Source organism: Eubalaena glacialis, chromosome 1 (assembly GCF_028564815.1).
Source record: "Eubalaena glacialis isolate mEubGla1 chromosome 1, mEubGla1.1.hap2.+ XY, whole genome shotgun sequence".
Classification (NCBI taxonomy): domain Eukaryota; kingdom Metazoa; phylum Chordata; class Mammalia; order Artiodactyla; family Balaenidae; genus Eubalaena; species Eubalaena glacialis.
This window is the reverse complement of record NC_083716.1, coordinates 231,690,461-231,710,879: the sequence shown is the minus strand read 5'-3', so window position 1 is coordinate 231,710,879 and position 20,419 is coordinate 231,690,461. Positions and strand designations below refer to the sequence as shown.

The window sequence follows — 20,419 nt, the reverse complement described above, 5'->3', positions numbered from 1 at the left end:
TTCTTATTTTTTGTTTGATATTTAATTAAATACTGCTTTTAAAATTATATTTATATATTTTTCCCTTCCTTATTCTAGTCTTCAACGTTCTTGGGGGGATTAGCTTGATTTTTTTTTTCTAATACCTTGATTTAAAGTTTAGTTTACTTTTCAACATTTCCTGTTTTCTAATAAATGGATTTTAGGCCATGAATGTTCACCTTTGTGCCCATTTGGGTATGTCTGTGGTTTTTGTATGCAATGTTTTCATTGGAGTTTATTTCTAAATCATTTGTAATTTTTATTTTGATTTTCTCTTTAAACTAAGGACTGTTTGGACGGAGCTTTGAAAACTTCTCAGTGGATGGATTAGGGAAGGTCTTCCTTTGTCCTGGTTACTTATTCTGATCTTATCATATATGATTAGAAAATGTGTTCTTTAAGATTTTTTCACCTAAGAGTCTATTGTTATTTCTTTTGCAGCCTAATGCATGTCATTTTTGAGGCTTCTCCATGTTTGAAAGGCAATATATTGTAGTGATTAATAGTGTGGTAGCCAGTGCCAGACAGGAGGAAGGGTAGAAGGTGAGGGGATAGGTAGGAAGGTGGGGAGGATGTTTTGAACTCCAGCTCTGCCATTGCATAGCTGTGGAGGTAGGGCAGCCTGAGTTCCCTACCTGTAGAATGATGTTGACAATAATGGTACCCATTTCATAGAAGGGTTATGAAGAGGAAATGTGTTAAACCACATATCAAGCACTTAAGAGTGTTAGTGGAGAGTGAGCATTCAAAAATATCAGATATTTTTTAATTTGCTGAAACAAATTTTAACCGCTGCTTTTCACATCTGTTTAATCCAAAGTGCTCATTATTTTACTCAAATCTTTTTTAAATTTAATTTTGGTTTACCAGATTTGCTAGCTTCTAACAGAGATTTGTTAATATTTTATACTCTAACTGTAGGATTTGAGGTTTTCCTGAACATCCATCAAACTTTCCCTTCAATAGTCTAAGGTTATTTTATTACAGATCATAACTTCTACCATTCAGTCTGGTAGAGTGTACATTTTATCAGTATAAAATAACCTGCATTCTTTGTAGTACATGTGAATCTAAATTTTATTTGTTTCTGAGGTTAGTTTTGCTACAGAGTGCTCTTTAACTTTGCAGTCATTTAATATGTCTTTTCCAATCCCTTTATTTTCAATCTCGTTGAGTTGTTTTATTTTTAAAAATAGCTGAATTTTGTTTCCTATCCAACATACATATGTCTATATTTTATGTCAGTTAATTACATTAACATTTATTTTGATCACTAGTGTGTTTGTATTTATTCTTGCTATCTTAGTTATTACTTAGTATTTTCAAGGATTTCTTATTATTCTCCCACCCTCTTTCTCACCTGTTTTTTGATTGATCGCATTTCCATGGCTCCATAATTTTCCACCAATACATTGGAAGTAATGCCTACTCCTTTTTTCAGTTGAATTTTTAATAAACAAACTTAGGTGTATATTATTCTCTCAATGTCAGGAGTTATATGGTATCTTTTCTCAAGATAAAAACTGAAACTTGATATTATTTCTCTCCTCTCTCTTCCTATTCCCATCATAAACTTTCTGAATCTTTGTGGTCTGAAAATATCTTCATTTTACTTTCATACATGCATGAGTACTTGTGTATGTTTAGAATTAAGGTTCAAAATTATTTTTCACTTAAAAATTAGGACATTTTCCTTCATTGTCTTCCTGCGTTCAGTGTCACATATGAAAATTGCAACTTCCATCAGGTTTTCATTCCTTGTATGTCCATTGCTTTTACTTTCTGGAAACTTTATGATTTGTTTGTTATCTGTGATATTCTAGATTTTCACTAGAATGGTGAAATCCTAGGTATGGGATTTAAAAATTCATTCTCTGTAATGATGGGACTTTTAAATCTGAAGTTCTAGCTTCCATTCTGAGAATTGTTTTTCCCTCTTTTTATTTGATTTCCTCATTCTCATTCTTTCTCTTCTTCTGGAATTCCACTGACAGAATGTTGAAACATCAGATTATGCAGTATATTTTAATTTTTTCACATTTTCCATTTCTTCTAACTAACCTTACTTCAACTGAGTCTATTCAGCTAACACACTTACCTTTGTTTTTATAAAAAAATTTTTTTAATTAGGTATAATTTATATACCATAAAATTTGGCTGTTTTAAATTTACAATTCAATGATTTTTAGTGAATGTATAGAATTCTGCAATCATGAACACAATCCAAATTTAGAACATTTTTATTACCCCAGAAAGTTTGCTCATGGCTATTTGCTGTCTATTCCTGTTTCTATTCCCCAGCCCCAGGCAACTACTACTCTACTACCTGTCTCTGTATATTTCCTTTTTCTGGGTCTTTCATATAGATGAAAGCAAAGATTATATAGTCTTTTGCAACTAACTTTTTTTCACTGAGCATAATGTCTTGGGGGTTCATCCATGTTGCCTCATGTATTAATATTTCATTCCTTTCTATTGCTGAACAGTATTCCATTGGGTGGAATTATCACATTTTATTTATCCATTCACCAGTAATGGACATTTGGATTGTTTCCACTTTTGGCTATTATGGAAAATGCTGCCATGAATATTTGCATACAAGTCTTTGTGTGGACATATGTTTTTATTTCTACATAGCTACCTAGGAGTGGAATTATTGGGTCATATGGTAACATTATTTTAGCTTTTTAAGAAACTGTTTCACAGTGCTTCCAAAGAACCATTTTACATTCCTACCACTAGGAATGTAAGCGTTCTAGTTTTTCCACTATCTTGCTAACCCTTTATGTCTTTGATTGTAGCCAATCCAGTGGGTATACATTGGTATTTTGTTTTGATTTTAATTTGCTTTTTTCCATAATGGCTAATGATGTTGAGCATTTCACATGTTTATTACCTTCCATATGACTCCATGGAGAAATATCTATTCAAACCATTGGCCCATCTTTTAATTGGACTGTTTGTCTAATTATTGAGTTGTAAGAATTCTTTACATATCCAGGTGCAGTTGTTCATTACAAATATGATTGGTTAATATTTTCTTCCAGACTGGGATTAGTCTTTTATTTTCTTAATGGTGTCTTTTGAAGCACAAAAGATTTAAGTTTTGTGAACTCTGATTTATCAACATATTATTTTATGAATCATGCTTTTTGTGTTCTAACTACCTTTTTGTCTAACCCAAAGTCACAAAGATTTTTCTTCCATATTTTCTTCTAAAAGTTTTATCATTTTCTAACTTTGGAGTTTGGGATTAAGAGATATACATTACTATATATAAAGTAGATAAACAAAAAGGGCCTACTGTATAACAAAGGGAACTATATTCAATATCTTGTAATAACCTATAATGGAAAAGAATCTGAAAAAGAATATATATGTATATGTATATATATATATATATATATAACTGAATCACTTTGCTGTACATCTGAACCATTATAAATCAACTATACTTCAATAAAAAAATGAAAATTAAAAAAAGTTTTATCATTTTCACTCTCACACACACCCAGCTACACAATTTGTGGGACCCAGGGAAAAAGAAATTAGTGGGACCCTTGTTTACAAACCATTAAGAATTTCAGAACAGTGAAAGCAGAGCAGTAAACCAAGCATAAGGCCTTGTGCATCTGAATAAGATGCATGGCCCTGAATCTGGCCCTGCTCTTACATTTTGGTCTTCGATCCATTTTGAGTTGATTTTTGCAAATGGTGTGAGGTAAGGGTATAAATTAATCTTTTTGCATGTGGATATCCAAATGTTCTAGCACCATTTGTTGAAGAGACGATCTTTTCCTCCTTGAGTTGCCTTGGCACTTTTGTTGAAAATCAATTGACCCAAAACATCAGTGTTTATTTCTGCACTCTCAATTCTGTTCCATTGATTCTAGATCTATCTTTGTGCCAGTGCTTTAACTGTCTTTATTAATGTAGCTTTATAATAAGTATTGAAATCAGGAACTGTAAGTCTTACAACTTTTTCCTTTTTAAGATCATTTTCACTATTCTGGGTCCTTTGCATTTCCACACAAATTTTAAGATCAGCTTCTCAATTTCTGCGAAAAGTCCTGCTGGGATTTTGATTTTGCATTGACTCTGCAGATCAATTTGGGAAGAATTGCCATCTTAAAAATATCGAGTCCTCCAATCCATGAACCGTAATTTTCTATTTATTTCAATATTTAATTTTTCTTACAATGTTTTGCTGTTTTGACATATAAGTCTTATGTTACATTTGTTACATTCATTCCTAAATATTTTATTATTTTGCCTACCTTTATTTCTGTAAAACAACTTTTAAATTTCCAAGTTTCCTAGTTAATTGTTTTATAGAAGCAATATTATCTCATAAGCTGTGGGAGCATTGAATATACTTAGTCTGAAGTCTTGTTCTGTTGGCTCTATTATTTCTATTTCCTTTGATGTTACCAAGAAATGATAAAAGAAGGATCTGAAGGGACCTGGGTGTAACCCGGACACTCTTCACTAAGCCATTATTAACAGCCTGGGGTGTAGCATTCCATGCCTTTCCCATCACTTGTTCCAAAATTTACCACAAGTAAAATATTTTTATTACTTTGATTTGTATAAAAATAGGGGCATTATATATATATATGTATATATATTTTTTGGCTGCGTTGGGTCTTCATTGCTGCGCGCAGGCTTTCTCTAGTTGCGGCAAGCGGGGGCTACTCTTCATTATGGTGTGCATGCTTCTCATTGTGGTGGCTTCTCTTGTTGCGGAGCACGGGCTCTAGGTGCACAGGCTTCAGTAGTTGCGGCACGTGGGCTCAGTAGTTGCAGCGTGTGGGCTCAGTAGTTGTGGCTCGTGTGCTCTAGAGCACAGGCTTAATAGTGGCACACGGGCTTAGTTTCTCCCCGGCATGTGGGATCTTCCCAGACCAGGGATCGAACCCATGTCCCCTGCATTGGCAGGCAGATTCTTAACCACTGTGCCACCAGGGAAGTCCCGGGTCATGATATATTAATCTGAACTTGTTTTTATTCATTAATAAAACTATGCCCTTCTATCCAAATTATTAGAAATAAATAGGTATGTAATACTCTAGCAATATGTATTTACCATAATTTATTCAACCATTCAGCTCAATGGACAATCAGATTGTTTTCAGATTTAGAGGTCAGTGTTATGTAGTCATTGTTCTATTTTGCCATCAAAAAACAATGCTTCAATAAAGACATTTGTAGTTATGGGCATCTAACCAATTTATTCATGCTTTGTGTGCATCACGTACTCAAGAAAAATCAAGGGACAAAATAGACAAATTTCCTATGCTCTGGCATATGTATTTTGGGAGATGTCGATGATTAAGACAATAAACACTAAATAAAATAAATAAGTAATTAATTTAGTATGTTAGGGAGTGATAAGGACATAGACAATAAAAATAGAACCAGATCAGGAGGTTGGGAGTATGCAGGTTGGGTGGGGGACTGTGGCTGTGATTTTGAGTAGGTTGGTCAAAACAGCCCTCATTGAGAAGGTGACCTGGAGCAAGAATTTTAAGGAGATGGAAAGTTAGTTCACTAATAGGTATCTGGACAAAGAACATATCACACAGAGGTGAGAGCCAGCACCACGTTCCTAGAGCTGTAGTGTGCCTGGTGTAGTCAAGAAACAGCAAAGAGTAGTGTGGCCAGAGAGAAGTGAGGGAGAGGAGAGGAGAGAAGGGCTGGATCGTTTCAGGTCCTCTGAACACTCTTAAGGACTTGGCTTTTACTTGGGGGAAATAGGGAGCCACTGAAAGTTCTGGAGCTTTTGTATATGCATATTGGTGTTTTTATTTTCACAGGATAGGTTCCAAAAGTAGCACTGACTGCTGGGTTAAGCTGTAGTGTATCTTAAAATTTAGTAGATATTGCCAGATCTTTCCTGAAAAGGCTCTAGCAATTCATGCTCAACCCAGCAATAAATGTCTGTTTCTCTGAATCTTCTCCCACACTGCGGTGTCATTTATGAAGTTATGGTTGCCAATCTAAGGGGTGAGAAATGGTTTCTCCCTACCATTTAATTTGTATGTATTCATATGTTTATTGCACATTTTTATTTTCTCTTCTCTAAGCTTTCTGTTCAAGTCCATTTTCTTTGGAGTTATTTGTCATACTTTATCAGTGGGCTGGGGTCTGTGTATATCAGATATATTAAGCCTTTGTTAGATGTGTTGAAAATATTTTTCTACATTGTCTGTTAATGTCTGTATTGCTTTTTTTACATTAAATCTATTAAATCTTCCTCTACCTATTTTCTTTTTTTTTTTTTATTAATTTTTATTGGAGTATAATTGATTTACAATGTTGTTAGTTTCTGCTGTGCAGCAAAGTGAATCAGTTATACATATACATATATCCACTCTTTTTTAGATTCTTTTCCCATATAGGTCATTACAGAGTATTGTTTTCTCCAGATATAGGCCCAGGAGTGGGATTGCTGGGTCATATGGTAGTTCTATTTTTAGTTTTTAAAGGAACCTTTGTACTGTTCTCCCTAGTGGCTGTACCAATTTACATTCCTGCCAACAGTGCAGGAGGGTTCCCTTTTCTCCACACTTTCTCCAGCATTTATTGTTTGTAGAGTTTTTGATGATGGCCCTTCTGACTGGTGTGAGGTGATACCTCATTGTAGTTCTGATTTGCATTTCTCTAATAATTTGTGATGTTGAGTATCTTTTTATGTGCTTTTTGGCCATATGTATGTCTTCTTTGGAGAAATGTCTGTTTAGATCTTCCACCCATTTTTTGATTGGGTTGTTTATGTTTTTGATATTGAGCTGTATGAATTGCTTGTATATTTTGGAAATTAATCCTTTGTCAGTTGCTTCATTTGCAAAAACTTTCTCCCATTCTAAGGGTTGTCTTTTCATCTTGTTTGTGGTTTCCTTTGCTGTGCAAAAGCTTTTAAGTTTAATTAGGTCCCATTTGTTTATTTTTGTTTTAATTTTCATTACTCTAGGAGATGGGTCAAAAAAGATGTTGCTGTGATTTATGTCAAACAGTGTTCAGCCTATGTTTTCCTCTAAGAGTTTTATAGTATCCTACCTCACATTTAGGTCTTTAATCCATTTTGAGTTTATTTTTGTGTATGGTGTTAGGGAGTGTTCTAATTTCATTCTTTTACATGTAACTGTCCAGTTTTCCCAGCACCACTTATTGAAGAGGCTGTCTTTTCTCCATTGTGTATTCTTGCCTCCTTTGTCATAGATTAGGTGACCATGGGTGCATGTGTTTATCACTGGGCTTTCTATCCTGTTCCATTGATCTATATTTCTGTTTTTGTGCCCGTACCATACCATTTTGATGACTGTAGCTTTGTAGTATAGTCTGAAGTCAGGGAGCCTGATTCCTCCAGCTCCGTTTTTCTTTCTCAAGATTGCTTGCTATTCAGGGTCTTTTGTGTCTCCATACAAATTAAAAAATTTTTATTCTAGTTCCATGAAATATTCCATTGGTAATTTGATAAGGATTGCTTTGACTCTATAGACTACCTCGGGTAGTACAGTCATTTTGACAATATTGATTCTTCAAGTCCAAGAAATAGGTGGTATATCTTTCCACATGTTTGTGTCATCTTTGATTTCTTTCATCAGCTTCTCATAGCTTTCAGAGTACAACTCTTTTGTCTCCTTGGTAGGTTTATTCCTAGGTATTTTATTCTTTTTGATGTGATGGTAAGTGGGATTGTTTCTTTAAAAAAGAAAGAAATCCTGCCATTTATGACAACATGGATGAACCTAGAGGTTCATTATGCTAAGTTAAATAAAGCAGTCACAGAAGGATAAATACTGCATGATTCCACTTACATAAGGTATCTAAAATAGTCAAACTCATAGAAGTAGAGAATTGAATGGTGGTTACCAGTGCTGGGGGTGGGAAATGGGTAATTGTTTTTCAATGGGTATAAAGTTTCAGTTATGCAAGATGAATAAGTTCTAGAGATCTACTATAAAACATAGTACCTATAGTTAACAAATACAAAAAGGGTTTTGGAGGTGATGAATATGTTTAGTACCTTGGTTGTGGTGATGGTATCATGTCCAAACTCATCAAGTTTTATATATCAGATGCGTGCAATTTTTTGTATATCAATTATACTTCAATAAATCTTTAAAAAATATAGTTACTCACACAAGGGGAAACTGGAAAGAGGCAAGCCAATTTAGCCTTCTGAATTGTGAAAGGGGTCAGGAATCAGAGGCACCATTACTTCAGAAGACAGATTGAGAGGTGAAAATCAAAACTGGCACAATGAAACTCACCAGTCAACTAGAGGCATCCTTTACACAGAGCCCTAATCAAGTTTTCACGTCTCATTCTTAAATGTAAATGGACATCTGATGGAATCCTTGAGAAGAAACAAATAGTAGGGAAAGAACTGGAAAGTAACTAACTCTCAAAAAAACCTTGTAATAAATGGAATTAAAAAAAAATACTATTGTTTTCAGTAGTAGAAAAACAGTATCGGATTCATTTTTCAAAAAAGGTGGTATAAAAAAAGAAAGTTTTAAAAAGAGCTTTTGGAAATTAAAAATATGATGGCAGAAATTTAAAAATCACTAGAATGAATGTATGAGCTGAGAAAATTTTACAGATGGTAGATTCAAAAGAAAAAAATACAAAGAACTACCCCAAGACCCTGAAAAGCAGGAAGCTTGTAGAGGATCAACCTAGGAGACCTAATATCCAACTAACATGAATTCCAAAAGATAGGAGAAAGCAGAAGGGAGGAAATAACTGAAGAAATATTACAAGCAAAATTGTGTGACTTAAAATAAGTAGGTTTCCATTTGAAAGGGCCCTGGAGTACCCAGAACAATGAATAAAACCAACCCTCACACTAAGGCAATTAAAAGAACAAGAGAAATCTCCTGAAAGAACAAACAATGAAACAGACCTCTCCAGTCTGTCAGACCTTGAATTGAAAAAGGAGGTAATAAAATTGCTGAAGGAATTAAGAAACACTATCGATAGAAATGCAGATCACTGTAATACGGAACTAGAAATTATAAAGAGGAGCCAATCAAAATTAGACAACTCAATTGCTGAGATGAAAACTGAGCTAAAGGCAATAAATCTGTTGCATTTCTTTATACTGACAATGAAATATCAGAAAGGGAAAGTTAAAAAAAAAGCAGTCACTTTTAAAATTGCATCAAAAAAAAAAAAAAAAACAACTTAGGAATAAACCTGACCAAGGAAGTGAAAGACTTATATGCTGAGAACTATAAAACATTGATAAAGGAAATCAAAGATTTCTCCAGAAAAATACAAGACAATATTAGGAGAAGAAGTCCACTTAGTAAGATTTGTATCCATAAGATCAACAAACTCAAACCAATAGTTTTCCCCTATGCCAGCAATAAAAATTTAGAAAATGTAAAAGAAAAATGAGTTCCCGTTTATAAATATAATTATAAAATGCCTAGCACTAAATTGACCCAATGAGCTTACCATAGGGATCATTAAAAAACAATAACTTTACTATAGAACTTGAATATGTACTTGAATAAATAAAGAGACATGCCATCTTTCTAGTTGGGACCATTCAGAATTTTTAAAATTTTAATTTAATTTTTACATTTTAATTTAATTTAAAATTTAATTTAAATCTATATATTCGTTCAATGTCTATTGACTGAATCCCAGAAAGGTGGGTTATACTACAGAACATTAACAATGGGTCCCAACATTTATCTAGAAGAGAAAGAACTCAAGAATAGCTATGAATATTTTGAAAATAGGAATGATAAGAGCTTTACCTATGAAGCCATAGTAACTAAAATATTTCAGTGTTGAAAGAGGAATAAAAAAATAGAATCATGAACCAGAACAAGGATCACCTATATATAAAAGGTAATCTAGTATATGTTTAAAATGTTATTTCAAATCAGTAGTTAAAGGATAAACTACTAAGTTAATGTTATTGCATAAATGGTCCTTTTTTTGAAGGAAAAAAATGGTAGTTCTGTATCTCATTCCATGTGCAAAAATAAATCTCCCGTGGAATTAAGAAAGAAATATAAACCAACCAAAAAACCAACTAAACAAACTATAAAACATTTTATCTTTCCTTTTTTCTTTCCTTTCTGTCTGCCATTCTATTGGCTACTGTCCCTTATTCGAAGAAAATTTTTGCAAATACCTTACCAGGAGTCCTTACAAAATTCATGATTATTTCCATATTCACAGAGATTCCATTAAATATCCTGATCTTTCAACTTACTGACCTTCTTATCTCTAATAATCTTGTCTTCCACTTGATTTGTGCAACTTTCTTCCATGGCCATACTTTAGACTTCATCATTCCTCCAATTTGTGCATGCTACAAAATCTCAGACTCAAATATGACCACTGCCTCATCTATTGCAGGTCATGTCTTCTAACACCTGCACTCCAATGAATCTGTGATCCCCTACCCTCAGGCTCCCAATTCTGCAACTGTTTTTTTAAATTTTCCATAATTGCTTCTATGTCTTCACTTTTCTTACCCACCTAAATTCATGATATATTGTTATGTTCCAGTGTTCTTAACCTTGGCTATACATTAGAATCTACTAAGGAGTTTTAAGACATCCTAATACCCAAGTACAACTGGGAAGGGGATCAGTAAGTTCAAAGCTCCCCATCATGCAGTCAAGTTCTAGGACTGCTATTAAAATCTGCTTCTTAAATTCACCTTTAACTTCCTCGTTCACATCTCCCTCCAGTGAATTTATCTAATATATCGATAACCCTGGATAAAATCAGATTAGCCCCTCTTCCACTCATCAGCACCCAAGCTGTCTGGAGAAAAAAAAAAGCATGCTAAGTGCTCTCTCTTTAAGTTTATAACCATTAAGCTGAAATGGATTCTCAGTGCTGTTGAGTAATCCTACATCTTGCTATTCATTTCACATTTTCCTTCCCTGAATGACTGTCTTACAGCTTTTTTATCCTCAAACTCTTCCCACCCTTTCTCTCCCTCTCAACTGAGAATGTAGACGCAAAACAGAAGAACGTAACTGCATCCTCTCACCATGGAATACGTCAGCCTACCTACCTGGGCACCCATTGGCCTTCCCTCCTGTTGCAGTGCACAGATTGCCCCTCTTCAGCCTAAGGACAATCCACCCACTTGGGCACTGTTTTCCATTACCTCTCCCTGACTCAGGCACAATCAATACAGAATCATTCTCTCTCACTTCTGCCTCATCAACTTTTCCTTCTCTATTGGACTATTACTATCAACATACAGCATGCTTCAGTATTACCCATTTAAAAATCTCCCTACACTCAGATTACCTCTCCTGTTGTGTTTCTCGTTTGAAATTGTTGTCCATATTCACTGTCTCCACTTTTCCACCTCAGTCTCTTTCACTCATTCAAGTTTTACCCCTACCAATACCCTATACAAAATATTCTGGGTTTATGTTTTCCCTGACCTCCACATTGCCAAACCCAAAGGCCAATTCTCAGTCCTCCTCTTATTTCATCCCTCAACCTCATGGACATTGAACAACTTCTCCCTTCTGGAAATGCTTTCTCCATTTGGCTCCTGAGAGCCATGCCTTTATGGCTTTCCAACAATCTCCTTGGCTATTCCTGCTCTTCTGCATGTATTCAACTCCTCAGGGACAGTTCTCTTACCTCTTTTCTATCTGCACTCCTTCCCTGTGTAATCTTATCTATTCCCATGGCTTTGGATACCAGCCACACATGGATAATTCCCAAATGTACATCTCTACCTCATATCTCTCCCCTGGACTCCAGATTTATATTCAACCATATTCACTTTGATGACACAGGTAGGCTTTTTCCAATTAGCAGGTAGCAACTGATCACTGATCTTCTGAGTCACCTCTTGAAACCTGCTTATTTTCTAACTTTTCCATATATAGGATTTAGTAAATACATATAACAGCACCTATGAGGTATATGCTCTTATTATCCCATTTTACAGATGAAGAAACAGAGGTACAGTGATGTTAAGCAATATCCCCAAGGCCACATAATTATTGAAGAACAGAGTGAGGCTTTGGACCAGAGTCCAGGCCCTTTAATCACTACACAATGTTGCCATCTAGGCAAATGACAACTCTCTCCTTTAATTTCTTTGGCTAAAACATTTTCAGTCTTCTATGACACTTCTCTTCCTCTCATACTTAATGTTTGATCCATCTTCTACTGTTCTTGGCTTTACCATAGAAATATATCCAGTATCCCACCCTTTTTCTTAATATTCATTGCACCAACCTGGTCCCAACCACCATCATCTCTTGCCTGGCTACTGTAATAGCTACCAACTAGTCTTCTTGTTTCCACTCATGTCATATTGCAGCTGTTCTCCAAACATCAAACATAAGCTAAAGAGATCTTTTAAAAACTGAAATCAGATCATTTCACTCTATTGAAAACTCTCCAATAACTCCCCACCCTATTTTGAATAAAATATAAAGTCTTGACCATGACCCATGAGAAACATGACCTTCCAACCTCATTTTCTACTACTCCTCTTCTAGATCACTGCCCTTTGGCACCTTAACCTCCAAGCCTTCTTCAGACCTTCCAAGCATGTTTCTATGCCTGACTTTTCGTTGGCTGTTTCCTCTACTTAGAACATTTCTTCAGGAATTGGCATGGTGCTTTTCCTCAATACATTCATGACTCTCATCAAATACTAACCTCTCAGAAAGCCCTCCCAGGACATCCTGTCTAAAATTGCACTCCCATTACACTCTATCCATGTACCCCATATGCTTTTTTTCTTTATACTCTTACCATTTTCTGTCATTAAATTATACATTTATTTGTTCATCTGTTTACTATTTGTCTCTCACTGGAATGTCATTTCCATTAGGGCAGGGACTTGGTCTGCTTTGCTCACCATTATATTCCAGCATCTCATTAAGTTCTGAAAACATGGTATCGGGAAATATTTGTGAATGAATGAATAAAGTATTAGTATAATATATAGGAGAATACGGTTAGAATTCTGAGTATATAAAAGGCATTTTAAAAAAAGCATAAGGAGGATAACATTGGTAAACTTGAGTATAAAAATGGATATGGATACATGTACCCCAATGTTAATAGCAGCATTACTTACAATTGCCAAGATATGGAAGCAACTTAAGTGCCCATCAACAGATGAATGGATAAATAAGGCATGATGCACACACACACACACACACACACACACATTGGAATATTACTCAGCCATTATAAAAATAAAATTTTGCTATTTGCAACAATGTGAATGGACCTAGAGTATTATGCTTAGTGAGACAAGTCAGATAGAAAAAGACAAATACTCTATGTTATCACTTATATGTGGAATCTAAAATATAAAACAAATGAATGTGTATAACAAAACAGCAACAGATTTACAGATATAGAGAACAAGCTAGCGGTTACCAGTGAGGAGAGGGAAGTGGGGAGGGGCAAGATAGACATATGAGATTAAGAGACACAAACTACTATGTATAAAATAAATAAGCAACAGGGATATATTGTATAGCACATGGAAATATAGCCATTATTTTGTAATAACTTTAAATGGAGTATAATCTATAAAAAATCGAATCACTGTGTTGTACACCTAAAACTCATGTAATGTTGTAAATCAACTCTACTTCAATAAAAATAATAATAATTTAAAAAATTTGTATGTGATTTTTGAATAAAATGGGAAAATGAAACTAGACTATAGGTTAACCCTTGGTTAGTATCCACATAAAATAATGTAAACAAAAATTCATCAACAGTTTGAGGCAGGCCAGAAGTCCAGTATAGAACAATTAGAAGAGCTGGGTAGAATACCAGAATACTATTTTAAAGGGACTAGAGAGTTACAGAAGCAACAGAGTCTGCAGAGACTAAGGTTCTAGAGACTGGAGAGCTTTGGGAGCTGAGAAGCTATAATTGTTATTTTTCAGGGTAGTGGCTGGTATTTGCTGATTCTGGGAACAGAGGCTGAGAATTTGGGCTTGGCCAAGACCAAAGAGTGTTACTCTGAGCAGGGAACACAGAAGAGCTTGTGACAGTCACACAGGGCTGGAGACTTGAGGGGCCTCAACACACAACCCGTTCTTCTTCCCAAGATATTTGGTAAAGTTTTTAAGGCCAGGAGGCTGGAATAACTATGTAAAAAGTCTCTGAAAAGCAAAGAATTACCTGAAGGCTCACCATGCAGAAAAGGCAAAGACAATCATGATGAGGTCCAGAGAACATAAAGGGAGAGAGTTGAAAGCTCTGAAGGGAGTGGTGATCTGGCTTTGGAATCTGTAGCCTTTTTGTCCCATGAGAGCACTTGTAAATTCTGAACACAGCTAGAAGCTGAGAATCTGGACTTGGCACAGGCAAAGGGCTGTAGCTGGAGGACAAAGAAACTAGCAGAACTTCTGATGGTCATCTGGAGTTGGAGTGCAAAGTTAGAGACTTAAAGGAAATTAAAAACTTGGTTGGTTTTCTCAAGAACTTTTTTCAATTCTAAAGCTGCATGAAGAAAGAGGGTGAAAATATGACAAAAGCTTTGAGAAGCAGAGAAAACTTGATTGCTGTCTCTCAGTTGAAAGCCCTGGATGTCCTCATCTGTGATCAGGGCAAACCAGAGGTATATTAAATCTTATCAAAAAATGCATACTAATCTTGAGTCATTTCATGCCCTGAATGTGTAATGTAGTCTGCCTCATTGTTTTACTTGCTTAGCAGAGGAAAGGGGGATCACTCTTATGCGGAAGAGAATATTTGGAGGCTCTATGTCTTGCATACACAATGTCTGGCATTCAATCAAAAATTAATAGGCATGTCAAAAGATAGGACTATAGGACCAAACCAAGAAAAAAAAAGATGATGGAAGCAAGTGCACAGACGATCCAGACATTGGACTTAACACGTAAAATCTGTGATTAACATGGTCAAGAAAATGGACGAAATGATGGAGAAAATAGAAAGTCAGATAATTCTACCAGAGAATTGGAATCTACAAAAAATAATGAAATGGAATATTTAGATCTAAAAATACAATTGTAAAAATGAAACTTGTTGGTAGTATTTAGCAGAAGATTGGATTAAAAAGACAAAACTTGTCGATCGGCTAACTAGAAGATAGATACCTCAATAAAAGACATCCAACTAAGTACAGACATTTAAAAAATGGAAAAATACAGAAAAGCATGAAAGGAATATGTGAGAGACAGTCAAAAGGTCTAGTATAATCTGCTTTTGAGTCCTAGAAAGAGAGAGGAGGAAGCTGGAGGGAGGGTAGAAGAAATATTTGAAGAGTTAACGGCTAAGGATTTTCCAAAACAGATAAAAGGCATCAACTCACAAATTCAAGCAACTGTGAAAACACCAACAAGCTAAATGCAAAACAAAAACAATAAAAAAACAAACAAACAAATCTAGACTCACTACAGTTTAAATGCTAAGAGAAAAATCCTAGAAGCAGTCAGAGAAAACTTCAAGAGCCACAATCAAACCTCAAGCCATAAACTTTGAAAAACGGCAGTTAATCAATCAATCAATCATTTAGTCAATGACCATAAGTTTCTGATGTGGTAGGTCAGGATTCAAAACATCTCAATCTCTCCCAACTCCCACAAGCAGTACAGAGTTCTGTTGAAAAAACTTGAGTTGGACAAAGCATTTAAACATGTTATTAATCATAGAAAAGATGAAACCACCATAAGGATTTGCCAGGCAAAAGTAAAGGGGAAGGAGAAACCAGAGAGGTAAGCAAAGCACAGAGACACTTTTGATTTGAGGGCATTTGCTGACCCCAGGGAATCAGGACCTCAGGTTTGACAGCCTTAAGGAGTGAGAGAGACAGAAATAAAGTCTAGAGTCCACACAGGGTGGAGAGTCCAATGGGAGTCCAGACCCTGACCTTGACATCTTCATGGTGAGAATAAGTGGAGGAACATCTCTGAATTTACTGAATTGTATTCCCAGTTAAATCACCTGGGTTCCTCCAGGTTCTCTCAGCCCCTGAACATGTGCTAAAGAGTTCCCAAACTGGTGCGTCCCGAGGCACCTGGTTGTAGCAAACAGCAATCCTTTCCAAAGCCTAGTACCTTCACTGTGGTCCCAGATTTTACCTATAAATAATTTTTCTAAATACGATGCTAGTACATAGTCAAAGATAACCAGCTATATAAGCAAAACAATCTTTGTGGATAGAGTGTGGAAAGGAAAAAAATAGTAACTTTATAGTGGTAAAGCCTGGCAAACACTACCTAAACCAAATGATCAAGGTCAGCATTCCTGGTGATAAGTCAGGTTGACATATCCCCTGATACGAGGTGATGAGAAGGGCATTTCACCTCTGTGGTTTTCTTTCATAAAACCTGTAACCCCAGTATAATGATGAGAAAGACATCAAGACAAACCCAAATTGAAAGATTCTACAAAATGCCTGATCAGTACTCCTAAAACTGTCAAGGTCGTGAAAGACAAGGAAAGACTGAGAAACTGTCACAGATCAGAAGAGAAGAGGTGATGGGATGGCTCAGTGCAATGTGGTATACTGGATTCAATCCTGCAAAAGAAAATGGACATTGGTGGAAAAACTGGTGAAACTGAAAAAAGTCTGGGCTTTAGTTAGCAGTAACTTACCAATATTGGGTTTTCTTAGTTTTGACAAATGTACCACAATAATGTAAGAGGATAACAACACAGGAAATGAAACTGGGTGCACAGTATTAGAGACTTCTGTACTATCTTTGCAACTCTTCTGTAAATATAACATTATTCCAAAATAAAAAGTTTATTTAAAAAAAGAAATTTGTGAGTGAGAACTGGCAGAAACAACAGAAAACAGGGTCACAAACACCTCATATATTGAAAGTATCGGATGCCAAGTATAAAACTTCTTTAATCTGTGTAAGTCTTTTTATTAAAAAAGAAAACCTACAGCAAACATCATTCATAATTGCACCATGATAAAGGCCTTCCCTTTGGGACTGGAATCAAGATAGAGATGATTACTATCACTACTTATATTCGCCGTGTACAAAGTCCTAGCCCACACAGTAAGGCAAGAAAAAGAAGTAGGAAGTATAAGAATTAGATTGAAAGTAACAAAATAGTCATTACGTATACATTATATAAATTTATATCTATATACAAAATATATATCGCCATACAATTTATTAGAATTTTTTAAAGTTTGGCAAAGTTTCAATTTATTTTTATATCTTGTAACAAGCAGCTAGAAAGTTGATTTTTAAATTATATAGATATCATAGCACAAAGATCTCAAGTAGCTATGAATAAATCTAGCAGAAGTATAAGACTTCTAGACAGAAAAGTTTAAATTTTATTAGAAAATATTTTAAAATTAATATATATATACCATATTAATGAGATGGAAGACAAGATTGTAAAGATGTCAATTCTCTTCAAATTGACCTATAGAGTCAATGCAATCCTAACCAAAATCTCGACAAGATTTTGACAAGCTGATTTGGAGATGCAAAGGGCCAAGACACTTTGGAAGAAGAAAAGAACGTGGGAAGATTTACTCTTCAAGAGTTCCCGTGAAGCTGTTGTTGCCATAACAGTGTGGAAGCGCATAAGGAGACGCTGTCATAAGTCAATGGCAGAGAAGAGAGTGCACGGAAACAGACCCTGCACGTAGGCCCCTTCGCTAATGGGAAAGGGAGCACTGCAGATCAGTGGGGAAAGGGATGGTTTAACAGATTAAAGGATTCTCAGACAAAAATTGATAAGAATTAAAGTAGAAGCTTTAACTGTAGATCAAACGGGAAGTAATTTGGTCTCAGATAAGACAGGAAATGTGGGGGGAAAAAAACAAAAACATTCACTCAGCTTAAGACTGTGGGTGGTGAGAGAGCTGCCCAGGTCGTGCTGGAATGAAATGGGCTGTAAAACCAGGGCAGGCACGTGAACAAGAAAGTAAAGCAACACTTGAAACTAAACTGCAAATAGAATCAATCTGAAAGGATAACCCAGAGGATGAAGAAAACATCCCCAGAGCACTGAACATCACACAAAAACCTAAATAGTAAAGCAAGAGCATGAAGATAGGGTGATAAAATAACAATATGTGATTTCAAGTGGAGTTGGAAGAGCTGTAGAAACAAATTAAGATCCCCCCAAATAAACAAATCAACTTAAAAAAACCCAAGAAACCAAAAACTACTAAAAATTAAATAATCGTCATGAAAAAAAGTTTGAGACAACTATTATGAGCAGAAAGTAAAAAGCTAAAGAGATGAAAGATTAGGGACAGATAAAAGCTGTGAAGGCTGAAGTTGCTCCAGTGGAAGAATAATTTTGCCCCAAAATGGAAGAAGAAAATCATTTTGGTGATACTAGAGGAGAAACTTACCCTGAAGTAAAGGTAGAATTGAATCTATCACCTTAAAAACACAAGGGCTATAGTTAAAGACTGTGCACACGGAATTTATCAATAACTTTCTGCATCACTTTATTTATTCATAATAACAAGGGTACATCTATTTTATAAAATCAATACAATAATGTCTATACATTAAAGTTTAAGCTTTAATAAGATAAAGTCACCATAGCAAAGTGAAAGGGCAAGGGAAGTATATTTATAAGTTTCAGAATTTTATCAAATTCTCCCTTACAGTTAAAGAAAGAACAATCACCTCAACTCACTAACACTGGCAATAAATCAACCAGCACTCCATAGAAGAGGCCAATAAAAAAAAAACTGTTCAACCTCTCATGTAATCAGGAGAGTAAAGTTAATAAGATGCAACTCTTGATCCACCACCTCTGCAAAGTTTGGGTGTGGGGAGATGGCTCACCTAAATCGTGTAGGTGAGTACATTGGTTCAGCTACTTAGAAAGGCCGTTTGCAGAATCTATAAACAATTAAATATTAGTACCCTTTGCCTCAGCATTCCATTTTTTTGGTTATTGACACAAGACAAACACTTTTATATGTACAAAAATATAAAGAAATACATAATCGTTATCACTGCTTCTTGGTAAAAGTGAACAATTGAAAATGATCTAAATGTCTGTCAATTGGGTGGGGAGGAGGGATGTTTTAAAAACCATGGTGTATGGGGCTTCCCGGTGGCGCAGTGGTTAGGAACCCGCCTACCAATGCAGGGGACGTGGGTTTGAGCCCTGATCCGGGAAGATCCCACGTGCCGCAGAGCAACTAAGCCCATGCGCCACAGCTAGTGAGCCTGCGCTCTAGAGCCCGTGAGCCACAACTACTGAAGCCTACATGCTGCAACTACTGAAACCCACACGCCTAGAGCCTGTGCTCTGCAACAAGAGAAGCCGCTGCAATAAGCCTGCACTCCGTAACAAAGACCCAACGCAGCGAAAAATAAAAAAATAAAACAAACAAAAAACTATGGTGTAAGTCAGAATGGCCATCATCAAAAAGTCTATAAATAATAAATGCTGGAGACGGTATGGAGAAAAGAGAACCCTCCTACACTGCTGGTGGGAATGTAAATTGGTACAGCTACTGTGGAGAATAGTATGGAGATTCCTTAAAAAACTAAAAATAGAGCTACCATATGATCCAGCAATCCCACTCCTGGGCATATATCTGGAGAAAACCATACTTGGAAAAGATACACACACCCCAATGTTCATAGCAGCACTATTTACAATAGCCAAGATGTGGAAGCAACCTAAATGTCCATGAACAGATGAACGGAGAAAGAAGCTTGGTATATTTATACAATGGAATGTTACTCAGCCATAAAAAAAGAATGAAATAATGCCATTTGCAACAACATGGAGGGACCTAGAGGTGAAGTAAGTCAGACAGAGAAAGACAAATCTCATATGATATCACTTATTTGTGGAATCTAAAAAATGATACAAATGAACTTATTTACAAAACAGAAACAGACTCACAGACATAGGAAACAAACTTATGGTTACCAAAGGGGAAACATGGGAGGAGGGATAAATTAGGAATTTTGGAATAACATATACACACTAGTATATAAAGTAGACAAACAACAAGGACCTACTGTATAGCACAGGGAACTATATTCAATATTTTGTAAAACCTATATGGGAAAAGAATCTGAAAAAGAATATATATTTTTATATGTATATATGTGTGTGTATATATATATATATAGAACTGAATCACTTTGCTCTACACCTGAAACTAACACCATATTGCAAATCAACTATACTTCAATTAAATAAACAAACAATAAAACCGATGGTGTATCCATTCTACGGGATAGTATTGGGTTGGCCGACAAGTTCGTTCGGATTTTTCTGTAACATCTTACGGAACTTTTTGGCCAACCCGATATATAGCTGTTAAAAAGAATGAGAAGATCCTATGGCTATTAAAGTAAGTGAAAATGCAAAATGGCATTCACAATATGAATCCATTTTTTAAAAAACAGGATTCAAATTTTGT

The 20,419-nt window shown here is 35.5% G+C and overlaps 1 protein-coding gene across 6 annotated transcripts in view; it reads right to left on the bottom strand.

Moving 5' to 3' along the window:
* The window catches only part of LOC133090029 (nuclear body protein SP140-like protein), a 91,368-nt gene that overhangs the window by 69,909 nt on the left and 1,040 nt on the right, over window positions 1-20,419 (bottom strand). The gene's annotated exons all lie outside the window — the stretch shown is intronic.